Genomic DNA, 10,325 nt, shown 5'->3' on the forward strand with positions numbered 1-10,325 from the left:
CCCGCCTCGTCTCCTGCACTCACGCCGCTGTCTTGTCCTCTTTCAACTTCCTGGTCCCTTTGGCTCCTGACCTTAACCCCGCCTGGCGGCTTCCCACTTCCTTCAGTTCAGGGTCCCCTCATGGTGTTGGTCGGCCTTGACCTGACCCTGGCTTGGGGGGCGTGGCTGGCTGGAACACAGGCGGGTCGGGACCACAGCCCTCCAGCCCGCACCTCTGCCGGACACCGGAGGGGTGTTCCCTGTGTCCTGCCCAAGTCCGGATTCGGGTGGAGAGGAGTGTTTCTCAGCGGCATTTAGGAAAGAAGTCTGGGTGGTGGGGCACAGTTGGCGACCTTGGTCCACAGCCCCCTCCACCCTGTGTCCTCTCCTGTGGTTGCAGCCAGCAGCCATGAAGTCGCCTGCCTGCTTCTGGCCCTGCCTTGAGTGTGTGCTCAATCCCCACGCTCCCCTGTCCCCCCACAGGGTCTTGGGCACTGAGTGCAGCTGGCTGCTGTCCTCCTCTCTGTCCCTTCGTGGCCATGATGGGCTGTTCCTCCACTCATCCATCAATGTGAACCAGGATTCACCTGGTGCCTAATGTGTGCCAGCCCGGGGTCAGGGTAGGGCAGAGGGCCAAACGCCTCCTCTGGGGGAGAGCAAACACCATAAAGGAATGTGTATAACTGGGCAGTGGCTGTGGCTATGCTAGGTCGGGTCGAAGTGATGGAAAGGGTGGTGGTCAGAGGAGGCCTGCCCCAGGGGAGGCGAGGATGCTGAGTGTCCTGCCCAGGAGGGTGGTCCAGGCAGAGGCAATGGGGTGCTTGTCAGTGGGCTGCGTGGGGTGAGCTCAGAGAGGAGGTGGGGTGGGGCTGTAGACTCTGGTCCCTGGTTGGGACTTTGGGCTTCTCCTGAGCATGGGGCGGGGACAACTGGCCAGGGCCAGGGTCTAGTCTTCGTTCCAAAAGGCCCCTTCTGCTGCTGGGTGGAGAGGTTCTGGGCTTCCGAGGGAAGGCAGGTGAGGAGTGCTGGGTTTGGGCCCAGTGGATTCTGGTAGATTTGGGGTCTGGGATCTGTGGTGGTGTTGGTTGTGGGGCCTGTGAGCTGGGAGCTTCTAAGTTTTTGTCTTCTGGTTTGCCTATATTCTTTATTTACAATCCCCAAGATTTTGTTTTCCTTTTCTTTTACGGACAGTTTTTTTTGTGTGTGTGGTAAAAAACACATAACATTAAGTTTACCATCTTAACCATTTTTAAGTGTACAGGTCAGTAGTGTTAAGTATATTCACGTTATTGTGCAACAGATTGCCAGAACTTTTTCCATCTTGGAAATCTGAAAATCTAAAATCTAACAATTTGCTTACGGTTTCCCTTTGTCGAACAGAAAGTCTTAATTTTGTTATGCAGTCATGTGCCGCATAACAATATTTTGGTCAGCGACGGACTGCGTATATGATGGCGGTCCCATAAGATTAGTGCCACAGAGCCTGGGTGTGTGGTAGGCTGGACCATGTAGGTTTGTGTGAGTACACTCTGTGATGTTCGCACAAGGACTAAACTGCCTAACAACGTATTGCTCAGAATGTATCCCCGTTGTTAAGTGATACATGGCTGTAATTGATTTTTTTGCCCCTTAGTTTTTACAATTAACATTTGAAGACATACTTCCCTCTCCTAGATCCATATTCTCCTAGATTCCCTCCGATCAGTTTTTTCTTTCACATTTAGGTCTTCACTCCATCCAGAGTCCGTCTCTGCAGGTGGTGTTACGTAGGAATCCAGGTTTTTTCCATAGAATGAACCAGTTTCCAACACCATCTATGGACAAACATTTCTTTCCTCATTGATCTGTGCTGTCGCTTCCTCCATATTCAGTTCCCGTCTGTGAACTGACCTCCCTTCTGTCTCACTGGTGGTTCCCACACCAGTGCCATGTTGCTTTCATTACCACGTGCTTCATCCGGGTTCAACGAGAGGATGGGAACCAGTAGGGGATCTATAGGAAGAGATTTATTGCTTGTTATTGCTGCTGTAGGAAGACGCTGGGAGGACTGTGGTTTCATCTTGGCCGCCTTGCTAATGCTTAGCCGGTCAGCAGCGGTGAGGGTGGCTGTCCCGATTCTCAGTCTTCAAGGGTGGGCATCTAAGATCTTTCCATCAAGTACGGTGCTTGCTATATGCTTTTGGTAGGTAACTTTCTATAACTTTTAGAAAGTTTTCTTCCACTCTTATTTTCCTAAGAGCTTTTTTAGAATCATAAATATCAGATGCCTTGTCTTCATTAGTCAAGACAAACATATCATTTTCTCCTTTACTCTATTGTAATGAATTACATTATATTAATTCCATCAACACCCTTTCCCCATGTTAAACCATTCTTGCTTCCCTGTGATAAAACCTATTTGATCATGATGTTTTGACTTTTTAATATCCGGTTGGTTTTGGTTAGCTAAAATTTTATTTAGGACTTTCATATCTATGTTCAAAGTGAAATAGGTCTATAATTTTCTTTCTTTCTTTGTATTTTCATTATTATGTTTTGGAATCAAGATTACATTGATCTCATTGCAGCCTTTGCAATCTATTTTCTGGAATAACTTGTTAAGGTAGGAATTAACACTTCCTTGGAAATTTGGTAGAACCATCTGGACCTTGGAGCTGTGAGGAGGAGAGGCTCTTGATTATTATTCCAATTTCTTTAATATTTACATGCTCAGGAACAAATTCTCCATGCTTAAAGCCAATTTTAGTATTTTATATGAAAAATGGAAATAATGGTTTATTTCTCCACTTTCCCTGGTAATTCTGTTAATTATTGCTTGATATACTTTGAGGCTAAATTGTTAGGTATTTTTATGTTTATAATAGATATATCTTGTTGTTTTATTGTTCCTTCTACCAGTATATAATTTCATTACTTGTCCTGTATGCTATTTTTCTGCCTTAAAGTATATTTAGTCATATATCGAGATGATATTAGAACTTTATTTTGGTTCATAATTGTGTAGTATATATTTACCTGTCCTTTATTTTTCAACCTTACTGTCTCTTTTTTAAAGAAAACCATGTCTTTTTTGAAATACAGCATATTGTTGGCTTATTTTAGTCCAACATAAGAATCCCTATGTTTTAGTTGATTAATTTAATTCATTTACACTTATTATAATTACCATTATACTAGAACTCTTCTTTGCTATTTTATTTTATTTTATTTTTTTGTGGGGAAGATGGGCCCTGAGCTAATATCTGTTGCCAGTCCCCTCTTTTTGCTTGAGGAAGATTGTGGCTGAGCTAACATCCATGCCAGTCTTCCTCTATTTTGTATGTGGGACGCCATCACAGCACGGCTTGATGAGTGGTGTGTAGGTCTGTGCCCCGGAATCTGAACCTGGGAACCCCAGGCCACCGAAGCAGAGCACACGAATTTAACCACTATGCCACTGGGCTGGCCCCTGCTATTTTATTTTTTATCTTATCTTTCTTTGTTTTCTCCTTTTTCTTATTTTCTGCTTTCCCTTGGATAGATTGAGTTTTCTTCTGTGGGCTTAAATATGATATGTTTATTTTTATTCTTACGATAGTTGCTCTTGATTTAAAAGCCATTCTCATGTTTATTTACCACTGCTGATTTTTTACACTTATCCATATCTCTACCTTTTTCCAACCAAATAAGCACTTTAGCACATTCTCATGCCCTTTATTCTCCCAAGTTCTTATTGATATTATCTAAAATTTTAGTTCTCAGCTACCATATTTTCTTTCTCTTCTCCCTCCATTTTCTGTGGTTCTAGATTTATTTTAAGACAACCATAAACTTTACTAAAATTTTGATTATCCTTACTTCCTAGATCTCTTGAAGAGTCTCTTAGATTTGTTTCTGTTTTTTTCTCCAAACATATTTCAAGTAAATCCTGTTGTGACAAACTTTCTGAGGCCCTTTGTGCCTGAGAAAATCTTTATTATCCTCCACATGTGAATGAAAATTTGGTTGGATATAGAATTCTAGGTTCATAGTTATTTTCCTTTATTACTTTAAAAATATTTATCATTTGCCTTCTTTCATTTTTCTTATTTTTTTCCCTTTGGGCATTTTTATTGTGAAATATAGCACACATACAGAAAACTGCAGAATACTCCATGCTCAGCTCAGTGAGTTACCCCCAAAGTGAACTCCCACGTAACCACCCCCAGGACAGGAACTCGACCATTCTCGGCGTCCCTGGAACTCCCCCCATCAAAGTAACCCTGAGCTAGCTCTAATGCGATTCACTCTTGTTTTTCTGTGTGATTTAACACCCAAGCACGCATCCCTAAACACAATAGCGTAGTTTCATCTTTTGAACTTTACGTAATCATACAACATATGTTCTTTTGTGTCTGGCTTCTTTTTTTCAACATTATATTTCTGAACTTCATACATGTTGTATGCAGCTGTCATTCACTCATTTTTATTGCTGTACAGAATGCAGTGTTTAAATACTCTCAGTTTATTTGTTCACTCTTTTTGTTGATAGACATTGGGTTTGTCAATTTAAAAAGCAAATTTGCCTGTTATTTTATCCTCAAAACGAATTTACTCGGGAATAGCCAAAAGAATCACAATTCTGGATGTGCGTGCTACGGCAAACCATAGGCAAATCTGGAAAACAAAGGAGGGGAGCTGCTTTTATAGAGAAAAAGGAGGAGTAGGCAGGGGCTGTTCTACAGGGAAATCCACTGTGGGGAAAGCAGTGCAGCAACAGCTTCTCGTTGGCTGGGATACGGCGTTTCTCATTGGCTGAGATGCAGCGTTTCTCATTGGCTGGGATGCGGCATTTCTCATTGGCTGGGATGCGGCGTTTCTCATTGGCTGGGATGCGGCGTTTCTCATTGGCTGGGCTGTGGCGTTTCTCATTGGCTGGGATGCGGCGTTTCTCATTGGCTGGGATGCGGTGTTTCTCATTGGCTGGGATGCGGCGCTTCTCATTGGCTGGGATGCGGCGTTTCCCCATTGGCTGGGATGTGGCGTTTGTCATTGGCTGGGCTGTGGCGTTTCTCATTGGCTGGGCTGCGGCATTTCTCATTGGCTGGGATGCAGCGTTTCTCATTGGCTGGGATGCGGCATTTCTCATTGGCTGGGCTGTTCCCGGGTAGGGAGAGAAATGCTCCTTCAGTAGTGAAATAGTTTTACATCCTGTAGGAGATTCAAGCGCCAGTCTCCTCCTACTCACTGTGTTTGACGATGTGTGATAGGGTGTGAGAGCTCCCCCTGCAGGCCTCCCGAAATCCAGTTTAGTTAAGGTTTCTTTTACTAATTTTCACAGGTTGTTTCCAGTTTTTAACTATTACAAATAATGCTTCTATGACCATTCTGTTGCTTGTGTGCACACATTTCTGTTGATGCACACCTGGAAGCAGACTTCCTGAGTGAGAGCGTGCAGATGTTCCGTTTTATAGGTAATACACTTTTCCTAAGCGGTTGCATCAGTTTGCACTCCCATCAGCAGTGTAGAGTTCCAGTTGTTTCAGGTCTCTGTCCAGACTCGGTATGGTCAGTCTTCTTAATTTTAGCCATTCTGGTGGGTGTGTAGTGGTATCTCATTGTGGCTTTAATTTGCATTTCCCTGATGACTGAAGATGTTGGGCATCTCATTATTGACCATTTGGGAAGATCCTGTTCAAGTTTCTTTCCTATTTTTTCTCGTTTGGGTGTCTTTTTTCTTACAAATATGTAGGGGTTCTTAACACATTATGGATGGGACTCTTTTGTTACTTGTAAGGGTTACAGGAGACTTCTCTCTCTCTTTGACATGCCTTGTCAACCTCTCAGTGGCGTCTTTTGAGGAACAGAAACTCTTAAATTTCATGTAATCCAATTGATCCACCTTTTCTTTTTATGGTTACTGTTTTTTGTGTCTCATTTAAAATTTTTTCCAACTTCAAAGTCATAAAGATATTCTCATCTATTATCTTTTAATAAAGCTTTCCTCCTTCCTTCCTTCCTTCCTTTCCTCCTTTCCTTTCTTATTCACATTTAGGATTACAAGTCTCATGGAGTTTTTTTGTGTAGGGTGTGAAGTAGGCGTCAAATTTCATCTTTTTAAAAGTAGGAATGTTACCTTACATTTAGTAAAGCTCACTCGTCACAGTGCATGGTGCTATGACTTTTGACTCTTGTCCTCCATGTGGACAACCAGTTGTCCTAGTACCATTTTTGAGATGGTCCTTCTCTCTGCTCTGCAAGCCGCGTGTTGCAGACCTGGGGTCCACCCGTGCCTGGCCCATGTCGGGGGCCTTATTCTGCTCCGTTGCCCCTTCTGCCCGCCCTTTGTGAACGCCACACGGTGTTAATTACTCCACCTCACAGTAAGCCTTCCTGCGTGTTGGGTGTGTTGCTGTCCTGTTCTACTTCCTGAAGGTTTCGACTCTTCTTGGCCCTTCGCATTTCCATACACACTTTACAATCAGTTTGTCAAATATTAGTAAAAAACTGCTGGGATTTTGCTTGGGATTAGATACAATCTATAGCTGAGTTTGAGGAGAATCGAAATCTTTATAATATTGATTCTTCCAAATTATGAACACATCTCTCTGTTTATTCAGGTGATCGTTAATTTAATTTGCCAACATTTTATGGTTTTCTGGATAGAGGTATTTACTTCCTTTGTAAGATTTATTACTAGGTATTATAAACAATATAAACAAATAAATATTTCATTTTCTAACTGCTGAAAATTGTAGCAATACCATTGATTTCCACATATTGACCCTGTATAAGCAATCTTGCTAAACTCACTTAACTCTAAATATTTCTCTCTCGCTTCTTTAGACTTTTCTAAGTATGCAGTTATATCAACTGCAAAAACTGTTTTGTTTCCTTATCTCCAATTCCTACTCCTTTTGCTTCTTTTTTGTGCTTCCTGCAGAGAGTACCCCGCCTCCTCCTGCCCCTGGGGCTTCTGACACAGGCCCGACCCTGCGCTCTGTGCCTCTGTCTCCACCGGAGCGGCTCGCCTCCTCATTGCTAAGATGGCTCTTTGTGCAGGATGCTTGTAGATGCATTTTATCAGGTTAAAGAATTCGCTTCCAATTTTAGTCTATTGAGGGTTATTTTTTTTATAAATCATGAACAGCTACTGGATTCCATTAAGTGCCTTTTCTGTGTCTATTGGTATGATCATATTTTTTCATTTAATCTGTTAATGTGAAGAATTACAGGGGCTGGCCCTGTGGCCGTGTGGTTAAGTTCGCGCGCTCCGCTGCAGGAGGCCCAATGTTTCGTTGGTTCGAATCCTGGGCGCGGACATGGCACTGCTCATCAAACCACGCTGAGGCAGCGTCCCACATGCTACACCTAGAAGGACCCACAACAAAGAATATACAACTATGTACCGGGGGGCTCTGGGGAGAAAAAAAAGGAAAAAAATAAAATCTTAAAAAAAAAAAAAGAATTACATTTGTTGATTTTTTAAACATTTCATTTAATAATTTCAAATAAGACACCTGCAGAAGTAGTACCTATTGCTCCCATGTGCCTTCACCAGCCTCCTCGACCGTCAGCAGGTACCTTACCGTTCTCTGTCCACACACGTAACACATACACACGTGTAACAGGTGCGGTCCCTGTCTCTTCAGATGTATTTGTATGAGTATGTTTCTGCACCGTTTGCACCGTTTATTTGTGAGTAAGTTGCAGCCATAATGCTGGTTACCCTTAACACCTCAGAGTATTCCCAAAGTAAAGGACTTCCTCCTAAGTCACCACATTTCCACCTTCAAAATCAGGAAACGGGGGGCTGGACCCGTGGCCGAGTGGTTAAGTTCGCACGCTCCGCTGCAGGTGGCCCAGTGTTTTGTTGGTTCGAATCCTGGGCGTGGACATGGCACTGCTCATCAAACCACGCTGAGGCAGCGTCCCATGTGCCACAACTAGAAGGGCCCACAATGAAGAATATACAACTATGTACTGGGGGGCTTTGGGGAGAAAAAGGAAAAATGAAAAAATCTAAAAAAACAAAAAAAATCAGGAAACAGCCACTGATCCAGTGTCCCCGGCTAATGGGCAGACACCATCCACATTTACCCACGGTCCCGCTGGCGCCCTTCACAGCCCCACGATCCAATCCCGGCTCCTGTGTGCATGTGATTGCCAGTGCTCCGCAGTCTCTTTCCATCTGGAATGTTCTTCAGTCTTGTCTTGACTTTCACAATCACTTTGTAGTCCTCACAATTGATGCGTTTTGGGCAGGAATATTCCAGAAGTGGTGCTGTGCTTTCTCAGTGCATCATGTCAGGAGGCCCATTAGGCTGATTTGTCCTGCTGCAAATGCCGTTGATTTTTATCCCTTGTATTTCTTAACTTGCAAACACCTGTGTTTTCTAGCTATCTTTTTTGTAAGTAGCCGAGTTGTATTGTGATCGGAGAACACAATCTACATGGCTTTACGCCCTTGACATCTCTGGACTTGCTTTTGGGCCGGTTTATGCTCACTTCTTGTAAATTTTCCGTGTTCCAGCAAAGAGCGGGTCTGCAGTTGCCTGGTGCAGCGTTCTCTGCGCGCCTTGCACGGCTGCAGAGCCTCCCATGGCGGCGTGGACTTGCCCGCTTCTCCCTTCTGTCGTCACCTCTTGCTTATACACCTGGTGTTACGTTACCTGTTGTGTTGCTCTGTACACCTTGTGCGCGAGAATGGCGGTTGTTGCAGCTTCCTGGTGAAGCGAAATTTCCGTCACTGCGACCTGGCCCTCTTTCCTCAGTTGATCTTTCCGGCCTCAAGTCCACTTTGAAATGAAAGCGCACACTGTCTTTCCCCTCGTGCCTGCATGCTGCCTCTTCTCTTATTTTCAACCTTTCTGTGTCCTTGTTCTAACTGTCTTGTAGAAAGAGAATGTGTCTGTCTCATGATTGACTCTTCTCATCCGCTTGCATTTACTGAATCACGGATAGATCTGGGTTTCAGTCCACATTCCTGCTCTGAACCCCATGTACCCAAGACCGCCAACAGCTACCGACTCTTAGCTAATTTAACAGGCGCGTGGAGGGGTCTCAGCAGTTAGGATCTGCATTTTCCCAATGTTGCACATCTCCTAGGTGCTGGTCTGCCATCCGTATATCCTCTTTGGTGAAGCATTTGTTCAAAGTTTTGATTTTTAAGAGTTTTTAATAAAAAATGTATTCTGTGCACAAGTCTTTTGTCCGACATGTGATTACAAACACTTTCTCTCAGTCTATAACTTGTCTTTTCGTGCTCTTAACCACAACTTTTTTTGAGGAAGATCAGCCCTAAGCTAACGTCTGCTGCCAATCCTCCTCTTTTTGCTGAGGAAGACTGGCCCTGAGCTAACGTCCATGCCCATCTTCCTCTGCTTTATATGTGGGACGCCTACCACAGCATGGCTGCCAAGTGGTGCCATGTCTGCACCCAGGATCTGAACCGGGTGAACCCTGGGCCACTGAAGTGGAACGTGCGAACTTAAGTGCTGCGCCATCCCTAAAGATGACTTTTACAGAGCAAAAGTTTTCAATTTTGATGAGGTCCAGTTTATCAATTGATCTTTTATGGATTGTGCTTTTGGTGTCATGTCTAAATTTTTTTTTGCCCGGCCCAGGTCATGAAAATTTTCTTTTGTTTTCTTCTAAGAGCTTTATCATTTTACATTTAGATGCGTGATCCATTTTGAGTTAGTTTTTGTATAAGATACGAGGCTTAGGTTGAGCATCATTTTTTTTTTTTGGCATATGGATGTCCAATTCGGTGAAGATACTATCCTTTCTCTGTTGAATCACCTTTACACTTTCATTAAAATTAATTGGCTACACTCAACAAACCAGGAATAAAAGGGAACATCCTCAACCTGATGAGAGGAATCTAGCAAACCCCACGGCTCACGTCAGACTCACGGTGACAGACGGAGAGCGCCGCCCCCCGCCCCGAGATCAGGAACAAGACAAGGACGTCAGCGCTCGCCACTTCTGTTCCACACTGTGCTGGAGGTTCTAGGGCAATCAGGCAAGAAAAAGAAATAAAAGGCATCCAGTTTGGAAAGGAAGAAATAAAACTATCTCTCTTTGCAGATGACAAGATCTTGTATACAGAAAAGCCTGAGGAATCTAGAAAAAAATAGTAGAACCACTAAGTGAGTTCAGCGAGGTTGCAGGATGCAAGACCAACATGCAAAATTTCATTGTATTTCAATGCACTAGCAACGAACAATCCACAAATGAAGTTAAGGAGACAATTCCACTTACAACGGCACCAAAAAGAATAAAATACTTAGGAATAAATTTAACAAAAGTAGGGCAAAACTTGTGCTCTGAAAACTGCAAAACACTGTTGAAGGAAATTAGAGAAGATCAAAGTAAATGGAAAA

The sequence above is a fragment of the Equus przewalskii genome, chromosome 25 (genome assembly GCF_037783145.1).
Source record: "Equus przewalskii isolate Varuska chromosome 25, EquPr2, whole genome shotgun sequence".
Lineage (NCBI taxonomy): Eukaryota > Metazoa > Chordata > Mammalia > Perissodactyla > Equidae > Equus > Equus przewalskii.